Here is a 25,859-nt window from a genome sequence, read left to right on the forward strand (position 1 = left end):
GGACAAGAAGCCCTGACTGGATGAAGCCCCTCCTGGTTAACTAAAATTGCGCAAGGTTTATCATATACCTTCTTAGTTGTCTCTCCCTCCAGTCTGTGGCGGTAAGTGTGATGAGTCCTAAGATCCTGTGATTACTCCTTACTGTCTTAACTATTTGGGGCAAGATGGCCACTTCAAGTAGTCACGTAAATTGACTGCACAATGACGTCATGCTGTTATGACAGCAGTGATATCATGTTTGTAAACAAGTTTCAAAGTGAAACAAATCCGTCTACCCTTTCGTGGGGAATAAGATGTGCTTGTCCCTTATAAAAGACATCGACCCCTCGCAGGGTAGACTGTTAGAGAAGAAAATAAAAGAATAAAAGAATACCACGTGTTATGACTACCATTTTGAATTGAACTGCTTGATCAAGATCCACTATTTAGAGATCTACCATTGAATTCATGGCTGATTTATTTGCCAGTGAAATTGTGCAAGGGATGGCAGTTCCCTACTCTTGGGAACTTTTTCTCATTTACCATTTTAGTGTAGTCCATTTGTCAGGACCGATTTTTCTCCTCTGCACCTTGAATGTCTATAACCTTAACACTAAGCATTTTCAATTTCTCTTTTGATATAATTTGAACAACCAGGTGTGCATTGAGTAACGCTTCAGGAAATTTGAAGTACCAGTGGTTGCAGGGTAACCAGCAGCCCACCAAGTATTGGAAACCGGATCTCAAGGGGACAGCGAGTCTCACCAGTCCTGATTATGCTGTACCCCCGAGTTGGGTGAGGGGCAGGCTACAGAAGGACGCTGGGTTGTGGTTCCGCCCAATAGCACACAGCTGTGATTGTGCTCTGGTCTCAGAAGATCGAGTTTCATTAGGTTCGATGGGACTCCACGACAATGTCAACTCCACGTAATCAAAAGTCGGCACAAAACTTCAAAAAATGGTGGCCCGGGCTCAGAGAGCCTCTCTGACTCACGAAAGGGCAATCGCACCTCAGAGAAAAATGATCCCAAATGAAATCCCTCCATCTCGTACCACCAACAGCCGCAACTCACCAGAAGGTACCAGGCCTTCGGTATCAGCTTAATGCTGCAAAACCTGGCCCGAAATGCAGAAACCTATGAACAGCCAGTTATTATGGAGACAATTTAGTGGCATGTCATAGTTGTCACACTCAGCCATTCACCTTTCTCAGCATGTTTTAGTGAGTTCTATTGAAATGGGTAATATTAAAGTGCATGGACTTTGCAGCAGGTTGTTCTTCTGAAGGGTTGATAGGGCTGGTGTGAAGATGGCCATATCTCTGATGTGTCTAGTTCAGCCTTTCATTCTTTTGAGGTTGATAATTGCAGTGGATACTATTAAATGGGGATATTTAGTTTAAAGTAATAGTTCCTCTGATACTCTAGTTGTGCTGGAGCACAAGCAGTTACAGGTCTGGTGTGGGTGAGTCGTCCTCTTTTAAACGTGGGAACCAGACTAAATAGGGCTTTGCCCCAGTTTCGGCACTTCACCACAACGTGGGATCTTTGGCAAATTGCTTTTCTCTCCCTGTCGCCTTATCTGTCACCATTTGGAGTGCATAGAAACGGACCTATTTTGACACTGAGTCCATATAAAAAAGAAATTACATTTTCATTGAAAACATAAATGAACTCCTTGTCCCTCTGCACACGCTCCCTCAAAGGCATCACCGTGTAACTAGCTTCCCTCTCAAAAGGGCTTATCTGGACATGTACCCTTGGTAGGAAATGGAGCAGAACAAATGGGCACGGAGCTCCGGCAAAGTTTGTCTTGCCAGAGTAATGCCAGGGTTCGCTGGCCTGGAGCCCAGGGTTAGCCCAGGAAACTCCAAGATCTGTTCCCAAGCTGAACTCTCATCTCGTCGGAGGATTCGGCATGCAATACTGAATGTAGAAACCACCAAAAACTCACTTCCTGTTTAAAAGCTGTGCAAATTGCTCTGTATTTCTTGCAATTTACAGAATTGTTTTTGTTTGGGTGTGTAGTGTGACCAATGAAAAGAGCAGATTACAACTTGCACTACTCGCTCAAAAGGGTTTCTTGATGAATCAATCAGTATCAGACATGTTTCAAATATAAAATTGTGGGCATTCTTATGTTCCCATAATGCACTTTGCTTTTATGCACATCGCCAGGCGTGGGTTGCACGAAGAGATACTTTGTTGCTACCTCGGCCCCAACCCCAAGGAAGTGGGGGAACCCAAAGTAATTTTGTTTCCATTTCCCGAACTGTATGTCCCGCCCTAGGAGAGCCACATATGTTTACACGAGTCACGCCGTGCCACCTTCATGCTACATGCACCCCACCTTCACCATATGCATCCCCGGATGACGAGAGATAGAGAAACGGTGAGTTAGGGGCTACATGGGTCTTACCTGAGGGACATCAAAGTGTTTCGGGCACGCATAAGAATAGGGAGACTCTCCAGGAATCGTTACTTAGATCTGTTTCCCATTTTCACTGCCAAGGAGGTGAGGGCGTCCAATGCATTGTGCACACCTGACCCGAACATACACTCGAAAATGACTTACCTTGCTTTAAGCAGGCAATACGTCTCTTGGAAGAAGTGGTGTCTTGTCCATAATTGGCAGTACAACCGTGCAGCAGCGGGTGCCCCGAGCTATGCACTCGGGAGTATTTATTGGGCGCTCACGTCTGGCACCACAGGATGTGTGCTTGAAAACACATATCCAGTCTATGGGCCTCATTCCGACCCTGGCGTTAACCAAGGCGCTATTAGCGCCTTGGTTGACGCCGTTATTTTTCCGACTCCGCCATGGTGAATGGCGGAATTACCGCCCCATTCCAAGGTTGGCTGGGTCGGTAATTCCCCATTCACCAAGGGCCCTTTCCCATTCCCATTTTTGCCCCATAGGGCTCAATGGGAATGGGGAAGGCGCTAATTACGGCACCGTAAATTACGGTGCCGTAATTAGCTCCTAGGTCCCTTTGTGGGTTGTTTTTTTAACGCCTGCAAAAAGCAGGCGTTAAATACCAACCCGCAAAGGGAACTCGGAATAGGGCGGTAAAGGTTTAACGGCACCGGTCTCGTTAACGGTGACCGTTAACCCTTACCGCCCTACTCGGAATGACCCCCATGTCTATTTGCAGTGTATGATGTGGTGTAATGCTGCCCATGAATACTTGGCCATGCACAATATGTCTATCTAGACATACAGAGCTGCGTGCTAGACATGCCTTAGAAGGCCTTGGGTGTACTTTGGCTTCACTGCCAGTGCATCTGCAGGGCGACTGTGTGGGTTTGTGTCTGCATGTGTGTCGCGCTGACACCGCCTTCCGTGTATCTGCGTGCCTGACTGGCAGGTGTGCCTCGCTGTGCAAGTGCATACCACGATGTGTGTGTGTCTGTATGTTTCGGGGTGTAGAGTCATGTAACTTTCTCCAGCATTGGATCTTTCATGGATTCACATGCTTTGAATATTCCCCGTCGTCAGGCTGGGAATCCCCGGTACATTATATAGACCCTTTCCCGTAGGAAAACTTTTTCGACGCTTATGCGTCCTATCCACCTCGTTTTGTATCATGCGTGCCCGTGCCGTCAGGACGTCATGATATAAATACAGGCCCCGCCCCCGCGCTCCCTCAGATTTCAACCGTCTTTCAAAGCAGTGGGATCTTCGTGTTACTACTAGTGATAACTAGATTGTTTTTTTGTCTGTTTCGCGTAAGCGAAGTTCAAATCTGGAGAATTATGTCTGGAAAGGCGTTATTTCGCCCATGTGCAACCTGTGGCCTCAAAAAGGTTTATGAAGGAGACGGCCACATGGACTGTATCTACTGTCTCCACCCGCACCACACGGCGGATACATGTGAGATATGCCAGGGTTTCTCCCAAAAAACCCTTAAGGACCGTAAAAGAAGGCTGGTCGACTGGCTTAATGACGGAGCGGGTGCCTACCCGGCTTCGGAAGTTGGCTCCACGGCCTCCAGGAGCAAGTCGGAGCCTCCATCGAAGAAGGTGCGGCCAGCAGAAATTCGCCCTGAGGACAAGCATAAGGGGAAACATGCTGGATCCTCCTCATCTCATAAAAAGCCCTCCTCCTCCTCATCATCTAAGACGGAGAGGCTGGCGCTGTCTAAATCCTCCTCAGGGGACCGTCCCAGGTCTTCCGTGAGTCGAGAAGCTTCAGCCGGGAAGTCGGCATCAAAATCGACAACGAAGTCTAAAGGCTCGACGACGACGACTTCCTCGTCGACCTCGGTGTCATTGACGATGCCTATTACCGTTCAAGCAGCGGTTGGGATTCCTTCGTCGACGGAAACTCAGTCTATGGCTTGGCTGCCTGAGGTCTATGACCCGATCCCCCCTGAGGTCTTACTGCAGCCAGACACGGCCTGCTCGGCGGAAGGGGAAGGTGACATGGTTCTGCAGCCATTGGATTTAGGCTTACGGCCTTCCACGTCGACGACGACGGCGACGAGTGCGAGCGGGGGTATGGTACCTATATCATCCACGTTGCTGAACCCCCAGACAGTTTTGTCTCTGGATGTGCTTAATACTCTTCAGAAGCTACTACAGCGGCTGGATACCCAGTTCCCTCAACCTGGGACGTCATCGTCACTTCTGTCTGTACCTTCCGTCGACGAGCAAACTTGTGCGGCTCGCTCGTCGACGAATCACCCATCGGCTCCCCAGGCGGTAAAAGATCGTCCTCGAGCTCAGGAGGAGGGTGAGTTGTCGGAGTCCGACTCTATACATGATGACTCTGGGTCAGACATCTCCCTGTCACCGTCGAGGGACCCGACATGGAATTCGGATGTAGAATTGGAGTCTACGAGGAGCCAGACACAGCCATCTCCCCCTGATGATGTGGGAGCCTTCCATGCAATGATGGGGAAAGCGTGTTCCGAATTCGGCTTGATTCCTGAGGAGCAGAGGAAAGACTGTTTCCTTTTTGACCATATGGGTCAAAGGAGAAAATCGGTATTTGCCATCCCAATCCTTGACCACGTGTGGCAAGAAGGTCTCAAAACGATGCGCCATCCGTTCTCGGAACCAGCCATAAAGGGACGGATCGAGAAAAAGTTTAAAGCTCCGGAGTCCACTCCAAAATGTCTAACATCACAGCCTTTGTCTGACTCGGTGGTGTCGGCGGCAGCAGCTAGGAAGGCCAGGGTCCAGCAAAAATGTTCAACGCCACCGGAAAGCGAGGCTAGGAGGCAGGACGCATTTGGAAAGAAGGTGCTCTCGGTCGGAGCGACGACAGTAAGAGCAGCCAATTCCTTAGCGATCGTGTCACGATATGATAGGGAAATGTGGCACAAATTAGCCCCTATCCTAGAACACCTGCCAGACGAACACCGAAAAGCAGCTATGTTACTGGTGCGGGACGGCGAGGAGGCCTCGAACCACGCTATTAATATCGCAGTGGACCTAGCAGAGTCTGGTTTCAAACAAATCAACCATGGAGTAGTGCTTCGTCGACAAGCGTGGCTCAAATGTACTACTTTCCGTCCTGAAGTACAGTACAAAGTCCTGGACATGCCATGCGAAGGGGAGCACCTGTTTGGCGAAAAAGTTGATGAAGCGCTGAAAGGGATGAAAGAAGACACGGATACTGCTAGGTCCCTCGGCGCCCTTCAAACGGGTAGAAATTTTCGCTCTTTTCGCCCTTTCAGAGGTGCTTCTGGAAACTCCCGCTTTGGAGCCTCGAGGGACCGTGGATTTAACAGGCCCTCGTACTCTTCACAAGGGTTCAGACGAGCGTCCCAGTCGGCACGTGGAAGCAGGGACTATCAAGCCTCCAGGCGGCGAGGCTCAGGTCCGTCGTCAACGAAGAACAAGCAAACCAGCAACCAATGACGGCCTTCGGAACGTCCTGGGGGGTCGAGTCTCTCATCACTTCGACCGATGGAAATGCATCACCAAAGATCGATGGGTCCTAGACACGATTCGCATGGGTCATGCGCTGCAATTCAAAGACAAGCCTCCGCGTCTTCCTCCTTTATTCTCGACACAGCCCCACCTCCAAATCCTACGACAAGAGGCGGAGCTTATGTTGCGAAAAGGGGCGGTAGAGAGAGTTCCTGTGGCACAGGAAGGCCAAGGAGTTTATTCCAGGTTCTTTGTTGTCAAAAAGCCAAACGGCAAATGGAGGCCCATTCTCGACCTGAGGGTACTCAACAAGTGGCTAAAGAGCCAAAAATTCAAAATGCTAAAACTCCAAGAAGTTATCAGATCGGTGCAACCCATGGACTATCTCTCTTCACTAGACCTTCAGGATGCTTATTTTCACATCCCAATACGCCCACGACACAGGAGATATTTAAGATTCGTCGTCGGGAGAAAGCATTTTCAGTTCAAGGTCCTCCCGTTCGGGCTCAAGTCCTCCCCCAGGACGTTCACCAAGTGCTTGGCCCCTATAGCGGCCCATTTAAGGAAGGATGGTCATCATGTCTATCCATATCTAGACGACTGGCTAATCAGAGGGTCATCCAAGGAACAAACACGAGACAGTCTACGAGCCACAATGTCCATCTTACAGGAACTGGGCTTCGCAATAAACTTCAACAAGTCCTCAGTAGAGCCTTCGAGGACCTTGGTCTTTCTAGGAGCGGAGTTTCATACGCACACAAGCCTGGTGAAACCATCCAGCGAAAGAATTCAGAAACTTCAAAACAAGGCGTCGGAATGGAGCGGCGGTACCAGAGTCTCTGTGCGCAAGTACATGTCCCTGCTAGGGACCATGTCGTCCTGCATTCCGTTAATAAACAACTGCCGTCTGTTTATGAGGCCTTGCCAGGAATTTCTAGCGGACCGTTGGGCACAGAGCAGAGGTCGCTGGTCCGACAGACTGGTCGTCGACGAACAACTAGTTCAAGCACTCGGCTGGTGGAAAGTGTCTACTCACCTAACGAGAGGGATGCATCTACTGGAACCAGAGTTCCAAAAGACGGTGGTGACGGATGCATCGCTGAGCGGATGGGGAGCTCATCTGGATATGTTACAGGTACAAGGCCAGTGGTCTTTGCAGGAGTCCTCCCTGCATATCAACCTGCTAGAACTGAGAGCAGTGCGATGGGCTCTGAAGTCTTTTCTTCCGCAACTGAGGGACTCGGTGGTGCGTGTCATGACGGACAACACCACTACGATGTTCTACTTGAGGAAACAAGGAGGGACACGTTCCAGGTCCCTATCGACAGAGGCACAGAAAATCTGGCATTGGGCCCTTCAACACAACATACAAATCTTAGCATTTCACCTACCAGGAGTGAAAAACGTGGAAGCCGATGCCCTCAGCAGAGAAATGAACGAAGTTCACGAATGGGTGCTGAACGACCAACAACTTCAACAAGTATTCAAGGAATGGGGACACCCTTCCATAGACCTGTTTGCAACGAAGAACAACAAGGAATGCCATCAGTACGCAAGCAGATGGCCTCAGCAGGGCTCACTGGGGGATGCGTTCTCATTCCCATGGACGAACAAATTCCTGTACGCATTTCCTCCTTTTCCCCTTGTCAGGAGGACGTTGCAATGGATCCTCAGGTACCCATGTCGGGTAATTCTGGTGGCCCCATACTGGGCCAGACAAGTGTGGTTTTCAGACCTACTACACTTAGCGGCGGCGGAACCGATGAGATTCCAGAAGACCCCCGACCTTCTGTCTCGACAGGAGGGTGTCGTTTGGCATCACGACCCGGACAGCCTCAAGTTGACGGCCTGGCTCCTGACTTCGCCGAATTTGGTCGGCTAACGATTCCGGAGGACTGTCGACGTATCCTGCAAGCGGCAAGAGCACCTTCCACAAACGCCTCATACGCGTACAAATGGAAAAGGTTCTGTCAATGGTGTGAGGATCAACCAGGTTTGGCCCCGCAATCGATTAGGCCGGAACAGCTCCTTCCATACTTGCTGTTATTAGCTCAAATGGGCCTGTCGGTGTCGTCAATAAAAGTACACCTAGCAGCCATTTCCAGGTTTACTCGTCGACGGCACTCGGCACCATTGTTCAGCGACCGCCTGATTAAGCACTTCCTTAAAGGCCTCTTTCGGAGTTTCCCTCCAGAGAAGAAATTTCCACCGGAGTGGAGCCTCAATCTGATCTTAACGTCTCTTATGAAACCTCCGTTTGAGCCAATGTCATCATCGTCTCTGAAGTTTCTGTCGTGGAAATTGGCCTTCCTGGTGGCCATCACTTCAGCCCGACGTATCTCAGAAGTTCAGGCTCTAATGGTGGACCCACCATACTTACGATTTTTCAAGACCAAGGTAGTCCTAGCCACTAACCCACAGTTCATACCAAAAGCTCCTTCGGTGTTTCATAAACACTCTTCTATCGTGTTGCCTACGTTTTTTCCGGAGCCATGCTCGGGAGCGGAGCGCATGCTACACACATTGGATGTAAAAAGGGCTCTCAAGTTTTATCTTCATCGTACGCAACCGTTCAGAGAAACGAGACAGCTGTTTGTGGCCTATGGGTTGGGTGCTAGAGGAAAAGCCATTTCAAAGCAAGGACTTTCAAGATGGGTGTCATCTACCATCTCGTACTGCCATTCCAAGGCAGGGAAGCCTCTTCTACGACGGCCAAGAGCTCATTCAACTAGAGCAGCGGCATCGTCGACGGCACTGTGGGCCGGAGTCCCTCTAGGGGACATCTGCATGGCGGCTACCTGGGCGACTACACACACCTTTACCCGCCATTACTGCCTGTCGCAGCAACATGCCGAAGACACCCGGATGGGACAGGCGGTGCTTCGACACCTATTCCAGTAAGGTAAGCCCCGGCTGCGGGGTGGCATCCTGTGGAATTTATGACTGTATGTGGTCCGTTTTTTTCCCTATGTAAACTATTACTGATGTATACATAATCTTAGGGAACGGCCTTTTGCGAGGAATGTATAGGGGTTTGCATGCACACCTCCTCTTGGGGGTAGTACTGCTATGTAATCTATTCAAAGCATGTGAATCCATGAAAGATCCAATGCTGGAGAAGGGAATAGTTTCTTACCTGTAACTCCATTTCTCCAGCATTGGTATCTTTCATGGATTCACATGCGCCCACCTGCCTCCCCTGATCATGCAAACCGGTTCCCCCACTACTTTGGGGGCCGAAATCTGAGGGAGCGCGGGGGCGGGGCCTGTATTTATATCATGACGTCCTGACGGCACGGGCACGCATGATACAAAACGAGGTGGATAGGACGCATAAGCGTCGAAAAAGTTTTCCTACGGGAAAGGGTCTATATAATGTACCGGGGATTCCCAGCCTGACGACGGGGAATATTCAAAGCATGTGAATCCATGAAAGATACCAATGCTGGAGAAATGGAGTTACAGGTAAGAAACTATTCCCATCTCAGGGAGCAGTATGAAAGTGGCAAAGGCAATCTACTATATGAAATGTGGATATGAAATGGGGAAATATTCCTTGAGCAAAGTTAAGGTGGACAGTAAAATATTTTGGAGGACTGTGAAAGTGCCATTGCATAACGTTCTGGAGGGCATTAGTAAAGGGGCATAGGATAATGTGAGATGTTCATGCTGCAGCAGGAAATTGCGATGGAGCGATATTTTGGAGCCCATTTGAAAATGTGATCAGTACCCTAGGTGAATGTTCTGGGTATTGTGGAAGTGGAACAGGACATTCTTTTGGGGGCAGTGTGAAAATGAAATTGGAAAATATTCTGTGGGTATTGGGAAAGTTGCATGGACGAATGTGAAAATGGCATGGCATTTTTATAGGCACAATATGAAAACTTAAATGGCAATGGGCCTCATTACGACCGAGGCGGTAAGTTACCGCCTGGGTCGTACCTTTACCACCATGGTGTAAACTATGTTTACGCCATGGTGGTTGGCGGACTTACCGCCCCATTCTGAGGTGAGTGGGGCGGTAAGTCCCCATTAACCCATTTACCCTTCCCCATTCCCATTTTTGCCCCATAGGGCATAATGGGATTGGGGAAGGCGTTAATTACGCCACCGTAAATTACGGTGGCGTAATTAACAACAAGGTCCCTTAGTGCCATGGATTTTAACACCTGCTAAAAGCAGGTGTTAAAACCTCCATGGCGCTAAGGGACCTCGGAATCAGGCGGTAAGGGTCGGCGCTGTTTACGCCACCGTAAACCCCTTACCGCCTGGGTCCTAATGAGGCCCAATGAGTTCAATATCGGGCAATATTGGTATGGCACGATAATAATTGGGGCCAATATAAAAGCGATAATTTTGTAGTGCAATATAGAAAGCAGCATGATGATTTGCTTAGCTGGATCAACACTGGCATGACACAGTGGAAACTGGCATGGTCATTTTCTGAGGGCAATGTGAAACTGACATTTTATTTATTTGTGATTTGAAACATGCTGCACACAAAGAGAGACACTTCAGGGTAAAGCGAGTGAAGCGAGGGATGGGAGCAAGCAAGGAGATAACGGAAAAGGCCAAAACACAGAATTGACCACGACAGTGGTAGGCCTAGATTTGTTTGAGCACCAGGTAGATACACTTTGGAAGTAATATGGCATGGGCTACCAGGTCTCGGGAGGATTGTTCAGGGGCAACGTGCTCACCTTGGAAGCAAGACGACACAGAACAGGTTCGATCCCTGTGTCCGCGCTTAGAAACGTCTGGGTATTAAGCGCCTTATAAATAATATATCATATCATAGCACCCTTACATATAGTAACAATGGTGATTATGCTTTCTTTTCTTGTAATCGTAATTGCATTGGCTAGCACATGAACAACACTACACAGTATTTCAAATTATTGTAAATATATTTAATGTCAAAATATGTAAAACTGGTAGATTAATGGCATATGAATCGTGATAGGCATTTTTTACCAGTGTGGTATTGGCACACTATTTCATTGGCGAAAATATGTCTTCTGTGTACCCCCTGTTACTATTCGGACAACATATTTCCTACAGGCACTAGGAAGGCACATATATGATTTTCAGTGCAGAAAGGCTCATGTTTACCATGGCAGTCCTAGCCTTTGGAATATCATGATATATCATTAATTATTTCGCCCAGCCTCTAAGTTATATGAATTGTTATGCAAGTTCATCTGACGATTGTGTCATTTCAGAGCCTCGTGTTTATGCTTTTGTTTGGGGAGAATGTCCCCTCACTTGACCCCCGACCCCATTAGTGGGGAATATATTGGCTTGCTTACTCCTAATAAACAAGGGTATTTAAGCCCGACTTGTTTGAACGTTTGCCAATCACCACTTTTCAGATTGCTGATATTTGATCACATTTCTTCACTTTTAAGGAGATATACTTTCTGCACTTCTTTTAGACTAGGCATTATTGCTTCATATGGACCAAAATATGAATGTGTATATGTACGTGTGGGTGTTATACAGGGTGGATCTAGCTGGAAAGCAACAGAGCACTATACATAACATGCATATACACATCCAGTAGTGTTGGCTTTGGTCTAGGAATTAGAAAGAGTGGTCGAAGAGCCTGGGCGAGTAGGGAAAGAGAGCTGAAGAGGTGCAAGGAAAGAGGGGCTATCGGGGAAGAAAAGAGTGGCACTAGCTGGCCATGTACAGACAGGGAGAGGGCAGATGGTGCAGTGTCCAGTGATTATCAAAAATAACCACTGAAACTTTCTCTATAGTGCTTCATGGCATGTATAAAATACACAAATCAGCAACCAGTGCCAGTGTAAACCCAAATGGTCAAGTAGAATTCACACCAGGAGAAAACAAAATACATGGGGCAGCACTCATCCCAGTAACATTCTTGATATTAATTCATTAGGTGAACAACAACACATATGTGAGAAACGGGATCCAGTGGAAACCAATTAGAAATATTCTACTGGAATTTCTACCATGCCAGCAAGGATGGAATATCTCAAGTGGCTTCATGTCCACTTCTACCTTATGCCAGATTTGATCCAGTTGTAAGCGTTGCGAATCATGCATAGGTTAGGCGGTGCAAATCAACGATGCACACACACTCAGACACCTCCTGATTGGGTCTTGTGCAAATCTTTGTGAATCAGGTCATAACTGTTCACAGATATCCCAGGGAAACTGTTCCTCTTGTTAATCTCTGTTTGTGTCAAGTTATACATCTTCCCAGGAAATTAATAGCCCATGATGTACATGCCCCCATTGAGTATGCTTACATTCAGTAATGGCCATTAAGTAGAACAGCTCATTCAACATTCTCTGTTTATTAAAATAACATTTTATGGTACACATGTACTAACGCCTCAACTACGAAAAAATGCATTATGACAACCCCTACCATCATAAAGCTTTCTTTATAATGAAAGAGTGTTGTACACGAAAACTGCTAATAAGTTTAATTACAAAAGATGTTGCACCAGGCAAATGTTTTGCTAATTATAAAAGGGTTGACCCTCTGTGGAACATTTCCTTCGATCTATCTGCCCCTGCAAGGTGAAAAGGGACTGTGCATTAAAAACAGGATTTTTGTAGCCTACTAATAGACAGGAAAGACAGGGGCCCTAAACTGAGCGCTTCATGCCAGTGTTCCACCCGCAAGCCCAAAACATGGACACCCGCTGTAGAGAAGGAGCCAAGTACTCCCACCTCAATCGACCCGCCCCTTTTACCTGTATGCTGGAAGCCAGAGTATGTGACGTATACAGAACAGATGAATCGACAAAGAGCAGAATATGGACTCAGTCCAGTGCCAGTGAAAGGGCCAGTACCTAAGAGAATGTACGAACCAAGGTACCCATTGAGAAAACCTTATCTGCATACAAAGAAATATGATGGCCATCTGAATGAAATCCCTGAAGAAGCAGAGCCAATAAACGGCAAGGATGAATGGTAGTATCACTAACCATTGCCAAGTAAATGTTCTATGGAGCTGAAGATGAAGTACATTAAAAGATGTAGTGATCAGAGAATGCAGATATTCTATAAGGCATCAAGAAAGCAATAAGGATAACTGACATCTTGGGCTCAAAGTGAAGAAACTTATGCCACAGAAACAGGTGACGATATTAAATAATTTTACACATGCACAGATGCAGACGAAACACAAGCAGCAAAGTAATCATGAAGCTAGCTCTAAGCTAATTGTAAAATACATTGCGGCAAGCGCCAACGTGTACATACATAGGAATGAGAGAATTATGGATGTTTCCACTAAACGTAGTAAAGCTGGTTGGACATTAGCAAAAAGGCCTCAGTTCAGTATGTCCCAGTTGAAAAAGCAGACATTGAATTACAGAAGCGGAGCTCAGAAAGGCGAGGTTGGATGAACCCCAAGGAGCCAAGGTCTTATCAAACTGGAGTAAACTGACTTTGGACCTCCTGTTCAGAAGGATTGAACATAACAAGGAAGACGTCAGAGGTCTATTGGAATAAAATATTAAATACACACGAAAAGGCTTGATTTTATGGTCTCTAGTCATATGGAAGCATGAAGTTGGACGAACAAGATGGTCACATCTATGCATGAAGGCAGACTGTGCTTCTCACTCCCTAATTTTTTCAGAGCTAAAAACACTCTCAAGGACCAAGTTCAAAGGCCTAATTGACAGTAGCAAGAAAGAAACAAAGGGGTAGACCTGCACTATAGTTCCTGATCCTTCAGGTATTATGCAGCGAAAAACTATAAGTTGGATCAGTGAAACGGGTTAACTCTGGCAGAATTTAGAACATATCATCTTTTATTTAAATTGTTTTATTACAAAAATATATCATTAATTACATAAGAATTCTAAAAACATCAGCAGTTCATCATCTCTTTCATACCTTCATACAATCCCCATTCTGACATATCTATCTAAAAAAACATCAAGTGATACCCAATGCTTAATTTTTAGTAGAACATCTGTTATTGCTGTTTGTTAACATTTTTCAGCAATGACCCAGTCCATAATTTCAAGTGTCATTGTATAACTGGTATGATGTTTGACCAGATATCGTATTACTAGAGAAAAGCGTCGACACGTGTTTCGGTCAGAGACCTTCTTCAGGACGTTGGGCAGGAGGACACTTCTCCGCCCTATTATATACTTGTATGGGCCAAAGTTCAATCTAAAAACAATAAGAAAAACCAGAATGTCAACCCTATTTCTTTTTAGAGGTGACGCATTAGTGTCACATTTGTGTCAAAATTAAATCGAGACAATCGCCTTACTCACCCCCAAGAAGCAATTCCTAGGATCGTGAGAAAGGACCCACGGGATTAATCCTCCACTGGTCTCGGTATTTATATCGAGCCTGTGGAATCAACACATACCAAAAACACACTTAATATTTATTCCATGAATCAAAACGAGACTTGTAACTATACAACTGTCAAGCTAAGAATGATATATAAAAAGGCCACTTACACCTATCTGGTGGCACAAGGAGCAACTCGTGCGAGGACTGCACGGTTATGTAAGTCGGACGTGCACTGGTGTATTGCAAGCACTAAATCCTCACTGGACCCCTCAACAACTGCAATAAAATTAGAGATATACGGATTAGCCCCCGTAAATCACACAGTGTCACTTTGTTTTCCCATATATGATCACCATCGTGTTGGACTCATCTGTTGTCAACATTAAACTCAGAGTACCGATGCTCTAGCCTTCTTTCACAAGCTGCTTACCCCCGTGAGAACATCATACTCGAAGTGCCATCACTGACAACATCTCGGCCTACTGGTAAACTATACCACACTCATATAAATAACATGAGCTACATGTTGTTTTTAACACTACGTATGCCCTCGCCATACTGTCATCGTTTAAATCATGCCTATTATCACAGATACTTCTTACCTCGGTCCAGTCAATCGACAACCATCAACAGGAGAACCACTGTTCCGGGCGGCGTTCAATTCGCGCGTAACTGCCGACTCAATCGGAAGCAATGGACATAGAAAAGGGGACCAGCTAATATCCTCATGAGTAGACACAAAAAAGGGACTCTCTCCGGGCAAACCACTAGTGTCACGCAACCAAACTGTGTATCCAAAACGTGGGTAATCAATGGGTGCGTATATCCACTCATTTTAGAAAAATGCACGCTTCATGGTTCTGTGTCTCGAACCCCATGCCCGGCTGATCAACAATGGTCGATCACGTCCGGGCGGGCTCTAAAATCGTGGTGAATACACGATGCTTGGAATATATTAGCCCTTATCCTACTGTAACACAGCTTGATTTTAGGAACTGGGTGCTTTGTTGAAGTACTGTGTCTAGCAGATAAAGATTGTCATACACACAATTTCTATGACGCATCACAAAACAAGTTCATAGGTCATACATCACCGGCTGACTAGAGGGCTGACTAAGAAAATTCAATACTATTCATAAATGAACCTGTATTATTCATTATCTGCGGTGTATACATCAATAGCAAAGATGTTAATTGCTTATAACACATGTTGATTGGAAAAAATGTAAAATGTTAGTTATTTATAACAAGAGTGTTCCACTCTACTGAAACATTCAGTCCTTCCTTGACGGTATTCAGAGTGTGAATCCATTTCTGTTCTGTACGATGTAATATTGTACTGATATCCCCCCCTCTCATATTACTCCTAATATGTTAGAGTACGAACCATCTCATTTCTGTATCTTTATGTTTCATTTTCAAAAAATGGTCGACAAGCGGTTTATCTGCCACACCATTCCTGATACAGCTCCTGTGTTCTGATATTCGTTGTCGTACTTCGTGTGTAGTCTTACCAACATATAGGAGTTGACAGGGGCAACTGATAATATAGATCACGTTTTTTGTCAGGCAATTAGTGTGGCAGTTCATCTTCCACACCTTTTCGCCATATTTGAATTCCTTTTTGGTTACTGTTAGAGGGCATGCTACACACTTGCCACATTTATAGTGGCCCAATATGGGGGACAGCCCCCACTGTGTATTGATAGTGGTAGCTCTCTTCGGTTCTCTATACGTATGCACTAATCTCTGTCTTAGATTCTGATTGCGTTTAAATGCATACATTGGTTTCTGAAATAATGACCCCGGGTGTTTTACAAGATTCCAGTGTTTATTGATTATTCTCTTTATGTCAACGCTCACTGGATTAAAGGTTGTAACACACACTAACCGTTCATTCTTCTGTTTTTCTCGAGGGGTAAGACAAATTTCTCTGTTTGTATTTTCCGCTCTTTTGAGTTGGTCTTTCACCAACCTTCTCGGGTACCCCCTCTTTTGTAACCTTACTTTTAGTTGTTCCGCATGGATCTTGAATTCATCTCTTACAGAGCAGTTCCTTTTAATACGTAGGAACTGACCGTAGGGTAAGTTCTGCCGTAAACTCGCTGGGTGGAAGCTATTAAAATGCAGTAAGGTGTTTTTATCTGTGGGCTTTCTGAATAGGGTAGTCGTGAGATGATTCCCAGTTTTTTTGATCACAAGATCCAGGAAACTCACCTGTAGATAACTATGTTCAATGGTGAATTTAATGTGAGTATCACATTGGTTCAACCAAGTATGAAATTCATGAAGGGATGCAGCTGTCCCTTTCCAAATTAGAAAAACATCGTCAATGTAACGGTGCCATATATTTAGATGGCCACTTAGAGTGGGATGGCTAGTGAGTAGATTATGTGGTCCCACAATAAACTTCTCCTCATAATCAGCCATATATAAATTGGCAACGTCGGGAGCAAAAGTGGCACCCATGCTTACCCCTCTCTCCTGTTTATAGAGTTGGTTCTTGAACAGGAAGAAATTTTCAGTCATTGCCAGCCTGATACATTCCTGTATAAACTCAGTAGGGGGCAAATGAGGTCTCATTCTTTGATTTAAAAAGTGGCCTAGCACTTGTAGGCACTCTTGTTGTGGAATAGCCGTGTATAATGACTCTACATCCATGGTCACCAAAATATCACCCTCCTCAATTTGGACTCCTTGGATGATGTTGATCATATGGGTCGAGTCTTTTACATATGAAGGCATAGCCTGCACAAATGGTTTTAGAAATACCTCTGCATACACTGAAAGTGGCTCTAAAAGGGAGTCTATTGCTGACACAATAGGTCTCCCGGGAGGTCTAGTAGAGTTTTTATGAATTTTGGGTAGTGTGTAGAATGCGGCCTTCCTAGATCCAGTTTTTTTAAGAAACCGTCCTTCTTCCACACTAATCCATCGTTCATTTATTGCATGGTTAGTTAGACTTTTTATTTCTTCTTGTAGTCTTGCCGTGGGGTCCCTCGCTAATTTTTTGTAAGAATTTTTATCTTCCAATAATCGTGTACATTCTGCTTCATACATGTCTGTATCGAGTATGACAATCCCGCCGCCCTTATCGGCGGGTTTTATGGTGATCGATTCATCACTGCATAGTTTATTTAAGCTTTGTCTTTCCTCTTTCGTTAGATTATCTGGTTTGTAATTCTTGACCTTAATAGCGTCTAGTACCTCACGCGGACTGGATTATGTTGATTATCGAAACAGCTCAGGAAGAAACAAAGAAACAAGGGGATGAATTGGAGATTTTGGAAAAGGCCTTCCTAGAAAGCACAACGGTTAATGACGCTAAAAAACAACTAGAGGGGCTCGAAGTGGAAATTAAAAAATTCAAAGATCTGAATCTGGAAAGAAAAATTAACAAACTGAAAAAAGATGTTGCAAATTATAATGAGGAAAAAACTTACCCCTATCTAAGAAAAGGATTTTTTACGGACCCCCCTGCTGGTGGGTATAATTTCCGAAGAAACAACCGATATTCCAACTTCTCCAACACCTCAGGATCCTCTAGTGGGTCAGATCACTCCACTACCAATGAACAATCCAATATACCAACAGGGACTGGCACCGGAGGAAGGGGCCAGAACCCACAGCGGGTTTTTTTCAGAAGAGGACAACGAGGCAGGCCCAGACAGCAACAACCCCAATATGGACAGGGACAAGGCATGAGAACCAGACAGTGGTACTCCAACCAGTAGGAGAAGGAACCACTGACCAGATGCCTATATTCAATCTATCACAATATACCTTGGAGCAATCAGATTTTGAGTTACTATCCAAGGGGCTCTCATATGTTCCAACTAGGAGAGCTGATGTCTTCAATACGGAACTAGAGCTACATAGATTTTTTAGAAATGTACGATTGAAATATTTTTTTGAAGTCTATTTGCCGGCTCACCCATACGAGAAGGGATTGCAATCAGATATGGTACCTAATGTAAGTGGGTTAAAAACCAGGTCTAGTTTTACTCCGCCCCCACACACCATTGCACCTGAGATTGTAGCATTTGAAAATATGGTAACGCGTGAGGTACTAGACGCTATTAAGGTCAAGAATTACAAACCAGATAATCTAACGAAAGAGGAAAGACAAAGCTTAAATAAACTATGCAGTGATGAATCGATCACCATAAAACCCGCCGATAAGGGCGGCGGGATTGTCATACTCGATACAGACATGTATGAAGCAGAATGTACACGATTATTGGAAGATAAAAATTCTTACAAAAAATTAGCGAGGGACCCCACGGCAAGACTACAAGAAGAAATAAAAAGTCTAACTAACCATGCAATAAATGAACGATGGATTAGTGTGGAAGAAGGACGGTTTCTTAATAAAACTGGATCTAGGAAGGCCGCATTCTACACACTACCCAAAATTCATAAAAACTCTACTAGACCTCCAGGGAGACCTATTGTGTCAGCAATAGACTCCCTTTTAGAGCCACTTTCAGTGTATGCAGAGGTATTTCTAAAACCATTTGTGCAGGCTATGCCTTCATATGTAAAAGACTCGACCCATATGATCAACATCATCCAAGGAGTCCAAATTGAGGAGGGTGATATTTTGGTGACCATGGATGTAGAGTCATTATACACGGCTATTCCACAACAAGAGTGCCTACAAGTGCTAGGCCACTTTTTAAATCAAAGAATGAGACCTCATTTGCCCCCTACTGAGTTTATACAGGAATGTATCAGGCTGGCAATGACTGAAAATTTCTTCCTGTTCAAGAACCAACTCTATAAACAGGAGAGAGGGGTAAGCATGGGTGCCACTTTTGCTCCCGACGTTGCCAATTTATATATGGCTGATTATGAGGAGAAGTTTATTGTGGGACCACATAATCTACTCACTAGCCATCCCACTCTAAGTGGCCATCTAAATATATGGCACCGTTACATTGACGATGTTTTTCTAATTTGGAAAGGGACAGCTGCATCCCTTCATGAATTTCATACTTGGTTGAACCAATGTGATACTCACATTAAATTCATCATTGAACATAGTTATCTACAGGTGAGTTTCCTGGATCTTGTGATCAAAAAAACTGGGAATCATCTCACGACTACCCTATTCAGAAAGCCCACAGATAAAAACACCTTACTGCATTTTAATAGCTTCCACCCAGCGAGTTTACGGCAGAACTTACCCTACGGTCAGTTCCTACGTATTAAAAGGAACTGCTCTGTAAGAGATGAATTCAAGATCCATGCGGAACAACTAAAAGTAAGGTTACAAAAGAGGGGGTACCCGAGAAGGTTGGTGAAAGACCAACTCAAAAGAGCGGAAAATACAAACAGAGAAATTTGTCTTACCCCTCGAGAAAAACAGAAGAATGAACGGTTAGTGTGTGTTACAACCTTTAATCCAGTGAGCGTTGACATAAAGAGAATAATCAATAAACACTGGAATCTTGTAAAACACCCGGGGTCATTATTTCAGAAACCAATGTATGCATTTAAACGCAATCAGAATCTAAGACAGAGATTAGTGCATACGTATAGAGAACCGAAGAGAGCTACCACTATCAATACACAGTGGGGGCTGTCCCCCATATTGGGCCACTATAAATGTGGCAAGTGTGTAGCATGCCCTCTAACAGTAACCAAAAAGGAATTCAAATATGGCGAAAAGGTGTGGAAGATGGACTGCCACACTAATTGCCTGACAAAAAACGTGATCTATATTATCAGTTGCCCCTGTCAACTCCTATATGTTGGTAAGACTACACGCGAAGTACGACAACGAATATCAGAACACAGGAGCTGTATCAGGAATGGTGTGGCAGATAAACCGCTTGTCGACCATTTTTTGAAAATGAAACATAAAGATACAGAAATGAGATGGTTCGTACTCCAACATATTAGGAGTAATATGAGAGGGGGGGATATCAGTACAATATTACATCGTACAGAACAGAAATGGATTCACACTCTGAATACCGTCAAGGAAGGACTGAATGTTTCAGTAGAGTGGAACACTCTTGTTATAAATAACTAACATTTTACATTTTTTCCAATCAACATGTGTTATAAGCAATTAACATCTTTTCTATTGATGTATACACCGCAGATAATGAATAATACAGGTTCATTTATGAATAGTATTGAATTTTCTTAGTCAGCCCTCTAGTCAGCCGGTGATGTATGACCTATGAACTTGTTTTGTGATGCGTCATAGAAATTGTGTGTATGACAATCTTTATCTGCTAGACACAGTACTTCAACAAAGCACCCAGTTCCTAAAATCAAGCTGTGTTACAGTAGGATAAGGGCTAATATATTCCAAGCATCGTGTATTCACCACGATTTTAGAGCCCGCCCGGACGTGATCGACCATTGTTGATCAGCCGGGCATGGGGTTCGAGACACAGAACCATGAAGCGTGCATTTTTCTAAAATGAGTGGATATACGCACCCATTGATTACCCACGTTTTGGATACACAGTTTGGTTGCGTGACACTAGTGGTTTGCCCGGAGAGAGTCCCTTTTTTGTGTCTACTCATGAGGATATTAGCTGGTCCCCTTTTCTATGTCCATTGCTTCCGATTGAGTCGGCAGTTACGCGCGAATTGAACGCCGTCCGGAACAGTGGTTCTCCTGTTGATGGTTGTCGATTGACTGGACCGAGGTAAGAAGTATCTGTGATAATAGGCATGATTTAAACGATGACAGTATGGCGAGGGCATACGTAGTGTTAAAAACAACATGTAGCTCATGTTATTTATATGAGTGTGGTATAGTTTACCAGTAGGCCGAGATGTTGTCAGTGATGGCACTTCGAGTATGATGTTCTCACGGGGGTAAGCAGCTTGTGAAAGAAGGCTAGAGCATCGGTACTCTGAGTTTAATGTTGACAACAGATGAGTCCAACACGATGGTGATCATATATGGGAAAACAAAGTGACACTGTGTGATTTACGGGGGCTAATCCGTATATCTCTAATTTTATTGCAGTTGTTGAGGGGTCCAGTGAGGATTTAGTGCTTGCAATACACCAGTGCACGTCCGACTTACATAACCGTGCAGTCCTCGCACGAGTTGCTCCTTGTGCCACCAGATAGGTGTAAGTGGCCTTTTTATATATCATTCTTAGCTTGACAGTTGTATAGTTACAAGTCTCGTTTTGATTCATGGAATAAATATTAAGTGTGTTTTTGGTATGTGTTGATTCCACAGGCTCGATATAAATACCGAGACCAGTGGAGGATTAATCCCGTGGGTCCTTTCTCACGATCCTAGGAATTGCTTCTTGGGGGTGAGTAAGGCGATTGTCTCGATTTAATTTTGACACAAATGTGACACTAATGCGTCACCTCTAAAAAGAAATAGGGTTGACATTCTGGTTTTTCTTATTGTTTTTAGATTGAACTTTGGCCCATACAAGTATATAATAGGGCGGAGAAGTGTCCTCCTGCCCAACGTCCTGAAGAAGGTCTCTGACCGAAACACGTGTCGACGCTTTTCTCTAGTAATACGATATCTGGTCAAACATCATACCAGTTATACAATGACACTTGAAATTATGGACTGGGTCATTGCTGAAAAATGTTAACAAACAGCAATAACAGATGTTCTACTAAAAATTAAGCATTGGGTATCACTTGATGTTTTTTTAGATAGATATGTCAGAATGGGGATTGTATGAAGGTATGAAAGAGATGATGAACTGCTGATGTTTTTAGAATTCTTATGTAATTAATGATATATTTTTGTAATAAAACAATTTAAATAAAAGATGATATGTTCTAAATTCTGCCAGAGTTAACCCGTTTCACTGATCCAACTTATAGTTTTTCGCTAATTGACAGTAGACCACTGAGGTGATGATGGATTGATATGCTAATTGGTGGGAAGCTAAAGTTAAGGCAACCTCACCAGCATCTGGACGGCCAGCCTGCAGGCTGCTAATTTCGGTGGAAAAGTACTGAACATGGATAGAGTGCCAACCAATTATGGAGGACCTGCGTATTCAGGGGTCCGATAGTGTGTAAACCAATGGGACGTTGTGTATTTAGTGACGTTCCTAGTGGTCATTTTTAGAGGAGGGCTTAGTTTCCCACCTGATGTTAAGTAACCAATCACATAGTTACACTTTTTTAGACTAGTATGGATCATATACTTAGATGTTCACTCAGAACCAATAGCCCATGCACATACGTTTTTGTAGTTTGCCATGTAGGATGACGTTAGTAGGGACGCAGGTCAATGTCATTGATGACACATTTTGCTTATAAAAGCACAGTTTTTTCTTAAATACTTTGAGTTTGAAGATCGAGCGTTTGCATTGATGTTCGTTATGCTCCCTGTTTTAGACAATTGATAATAAAACAGTATTCCTTTTGTCAACTTCCTGAGTTGGCTCTATTATTTGATGCATGAGTAAGATCTGCATCCACATCCATCTCGGGGGTAATTGTTGATCATCAAAGGGGCTGGACTATCCAGTTCACCGGTGAAAAGAAAAGCATTTCATTGTTCTTACACTCAAGTAGCAAATCACCATCAAATCACCAAAAACACACAGCTCTTTATAAAATATGTCCTTTCCATTGCACACAACACTGCTGTATGTTTCTATTTACAGAGGTTGCACATGGTCACATTCAAGAGACACTCAAATTTTAATATTTGAATAACATTGGGCCTCATTAAGAGTTTGGAGGCAGCCATGCCGTTTTTAGTGGCATGGCTACCCCCAAACCGGGTACCGGGTCTGGGTTCCAGGAATAGGGAATTACCGGGCCATGCCGACTTTGGCGGGCCTGGTAATTCCCATTCTCGGAACCCGGACCTGGTACATCCCCATTCCCATTTGAGCCCCGATAGGGCTCAAATGGGAATGGGGAGGATGCTAACAACGGGCCTGTTAATGACAGGCCCGTTGTTAGCATCCTGGTCTGCTAGCGGGTCCCGCTAAGGACGTCTGGTCTGGCCAGGCACCCAGAGCAGGACCTACTGCAGACCTCGTAATGAGGCGGCCCGGAATGAACGGTGCCGGTCCCTTACCATCACCGTTCATTCCGTGGCCACCTTCCTCGTAATGAGGCCCATTTTATGCACTGATACTGTGATTCTAAATACAAACATGCATTGTAAGTGATTTCTTTTACAGTGGCCAATCGAAGTTCATTTGGTTTCAACGTCAATGTGTCTACCTTAGGCATTCACAGAGCAGAAAGAACTGAGTTATCGGCCTCTCTTCAGCTCCCACTTCCATGAGCTCCGACATTGTTGAAGTGGGAACCATATAATGTGTGGATGAGAGATTGCTGTGAGGGTTGGTGTTTCCAAACATACCACTGTGTCTCTGTTATGAATTTCTGAAAGTACAGCATTATTTTACAATACTGCATCACATACCCTGTTGATAAATCTTGGCTGATCACTAAATCTAGATCTATAATCATGAACGTTTTCCTTTTTAAGAGTTTACACTTCAACTAACATCATTTCTAACAGACTTCAAAATTCCTCGTTCAAATCGCCAAATAATCGATACATACCTGAAAAAAAGTTCGTTCTTAAGCATCTGCTTTCCATGTTTAAATCGCCAAATAAGGCAGCAATGATACATTTAACTGGTCATGCGACAACTACCTTTGAACGCTGAAGAAAACGTTTTTCATAAAAAAAAAACAAATACAAAAGTTATACCATAACTAACATGCAGCGATAAAGCGCACACTACTACATAACCTACAATTACACACACACATTTCATACACAAAAACAAGACCAAAACGAACAAGATTCTATCAATCTTCAAATAAGATGCATGCAGAATGTTCACCTTTTAGCGCAAGAGAATTTCATAAGACCACAAAAGCAAGCAATGGAGACGCATCACCAAGGTGGATGCATTCATGCACATTTTCCAGTTGCCCCCAATCTAATACAATAGTTCTTTTCTCCACTAGATAATGCTTTGAGCTCAAACCAAAAAGGGGTGATTACAGCTAGAACAGTGAGAGCGTGGAAAGGAGGTGGTATAACTGCTGTGGGGGTTTAACAGGGAATGGTGTCTTCCTTGAAGAGTAGGTTCTTCATTTCGTTTCGGGAGTGCAGGAGAATCAGATCCAATCTGTATGGAAAATACATGTGTTGCAAAAACCCAGTCAGGGGAGAGAAAGCGATTATCACTGAAACTTGACTTGGTGATAAAAGTTAACTAGGGTTATCCAGAGACGCCGGTGGAAGCTATCTTTTCTTCACTGCAGAAACCGCTATTATTATATTATACACACTTCTTTGAATTAGAAGAGGAGAGCAGAGATACAGTGACACTGCTGCTTTTCCAAATGATGGATCCATGTACCTTCTCTGCACCATGAATCCTGAAAATCTATTCCTCACGTTGCTCCGGAAGCAGGCATCCTTCCGATTGGCAATGGAAGAGGAGCAAATCCAAAATTAGACAGCAACGAACCAAATGCCTCCTCCTAGCGAATTCCCAAAAGTAACATTCAATATAATGCGTGGTGAACTGACTGTAGAGGAGTGGCTCCAAGCCAGCCCAACAGACAGTGAAGAAAAACCTTCTTGTTCAACTTTGGAGGCGTCTAGTACTAAACTATGCTCCAATGTAGATTTCAACAAACATGCTAATATAAACAATAGTGAATTGGATTTAATAGAATTAAGTAAAGCTGAATTAAAAACAGTCTGCAACTAAATGGGCTGTGGATACATTCAACGGGTGGCTAATGCATAAAGGATATTCACCTAATCTCGAAAATAAATCTCTTACTAGGGTTAGCAGTCATAAAACAATATTTTGCTGGTTTGAACAGCTTTTAACAACTGCTGCCACAACATGGTGGCATAGTGATAGACCCCTAGGAAATATTTTTCCTACGTTGTGCACTTGTAAATATGGTGGTGGACCTACGTACATTACTTTTCAGTTGTAGCCAGGGGGTGGGAGCACCTGCCCACTGATTTACTCACCAGTATTCAAGTGCAATTTATTTTAAACAAAATAATTGTGTGAAGGTTTTTTTCCTGAGTACTCCATCAGAGAAGTTTTCCGCTACGCCATTCATTTAGTGCAGGGTTGTCCAACTCCAGACCTCAAGGGATGGAATTCGAATGGGCTTTTAGGATACCCCTCATTAATATTCATGAAGAAAAATAGGCATGCATTTAGAATCATTGAATGCAAATGTATCTCATGAATATCAATATGGGGTATCCTGAAAACCCAGCATGGATCCGGCCCTCGAGGCCTGGAGTTGGACAACCCTGATTTAGAGGATCAGGTATTCTGACAGTTCTCATTATGACTAAATATCATTAGACACATGTGAGAGCATATAGTTCACTAGAGTGTAATTGTTCAAACAGAGAAGCATAACCCATTTGCAAGGTGTATTACTAGCTAAAGAATATGGTAGCAGAAAATAAACCATAAATTACCAGATTGGCTGAAAGTTTATTACTGCTAAATTGCATTTAGTAGAAAACATAAGCTTACATACCCACATTTGCATCCCAAACAGTCGCTGTTAATTGTCATAGAGGGCATAAACATAAAAATGTATTTTCTTTCAATAAATGATAGATTCTAAGAAACCATTTATGTTCTCCAATATAAATAGGTATTTGTATCAGAGAAAGATTGCATAGAAAATACATTAGTATGACACACATTTGAAACC

The 25,859-nt window shown here is 44.1% G+C and overlaps 1 protein-coding gene and 2 long non-coding RNA genes across 6 annotated transcripts in view; 2 read left to right on the top strand and 1 right to left on the bottom strand.

Moving 5' to 3' along the window:
• EXOC3L2 (exocyst complex component 3 like 2) overlaps positions 1 to 25,859 on the top strand; it is a 543,403-nt gene that overhangs the window by 173,279 nt on the left and 344,265 nt on the right. The window lies entirely within an intron of this gene.
• Positions 13,956 to 14,389, bottom strand: LOC138565966 (uncharacterized). The gene is made up of 3 exons (XR_011301743.1): positions 14,327 to 14,389; positions 14,135 to 14,213; positions 13,956 to 14,027 (listed from the first exon to the last, which is right to left on the bottom strand). It is a non-coding gene; the product is annotated as an uncharacterized lncRNA (long non-coding RNA).
• On the top strand, positions 21,203 to 21,636 carry LOC138565967 (uncharacterized). Its single transcript, XR_011301744.1, has 3 exons — positions 21,203 to 21,265; positions 21,379 to 21,457; positions 21,565 to 21,636. It is a non-coding gene; the product is annotated as an uncharacterized lncRNA (long non-coding RNA).

This window comes from Ambystoma mexicanum, chromosome 2p (genome assembly GCF_040938575.1).
Source record: "Ambystoma mexicanum isolate Mex_15411 chromosome 2p, UKY_AmexF1_1, whole genome shotgun sequence".
Classification (NCBI taxonomy): Eukaryota; Metazoa; Chordata; class Amphibia; order Caudata; family Ambystomatidae; genus Ambystoma; species Ambystoma mexicanum.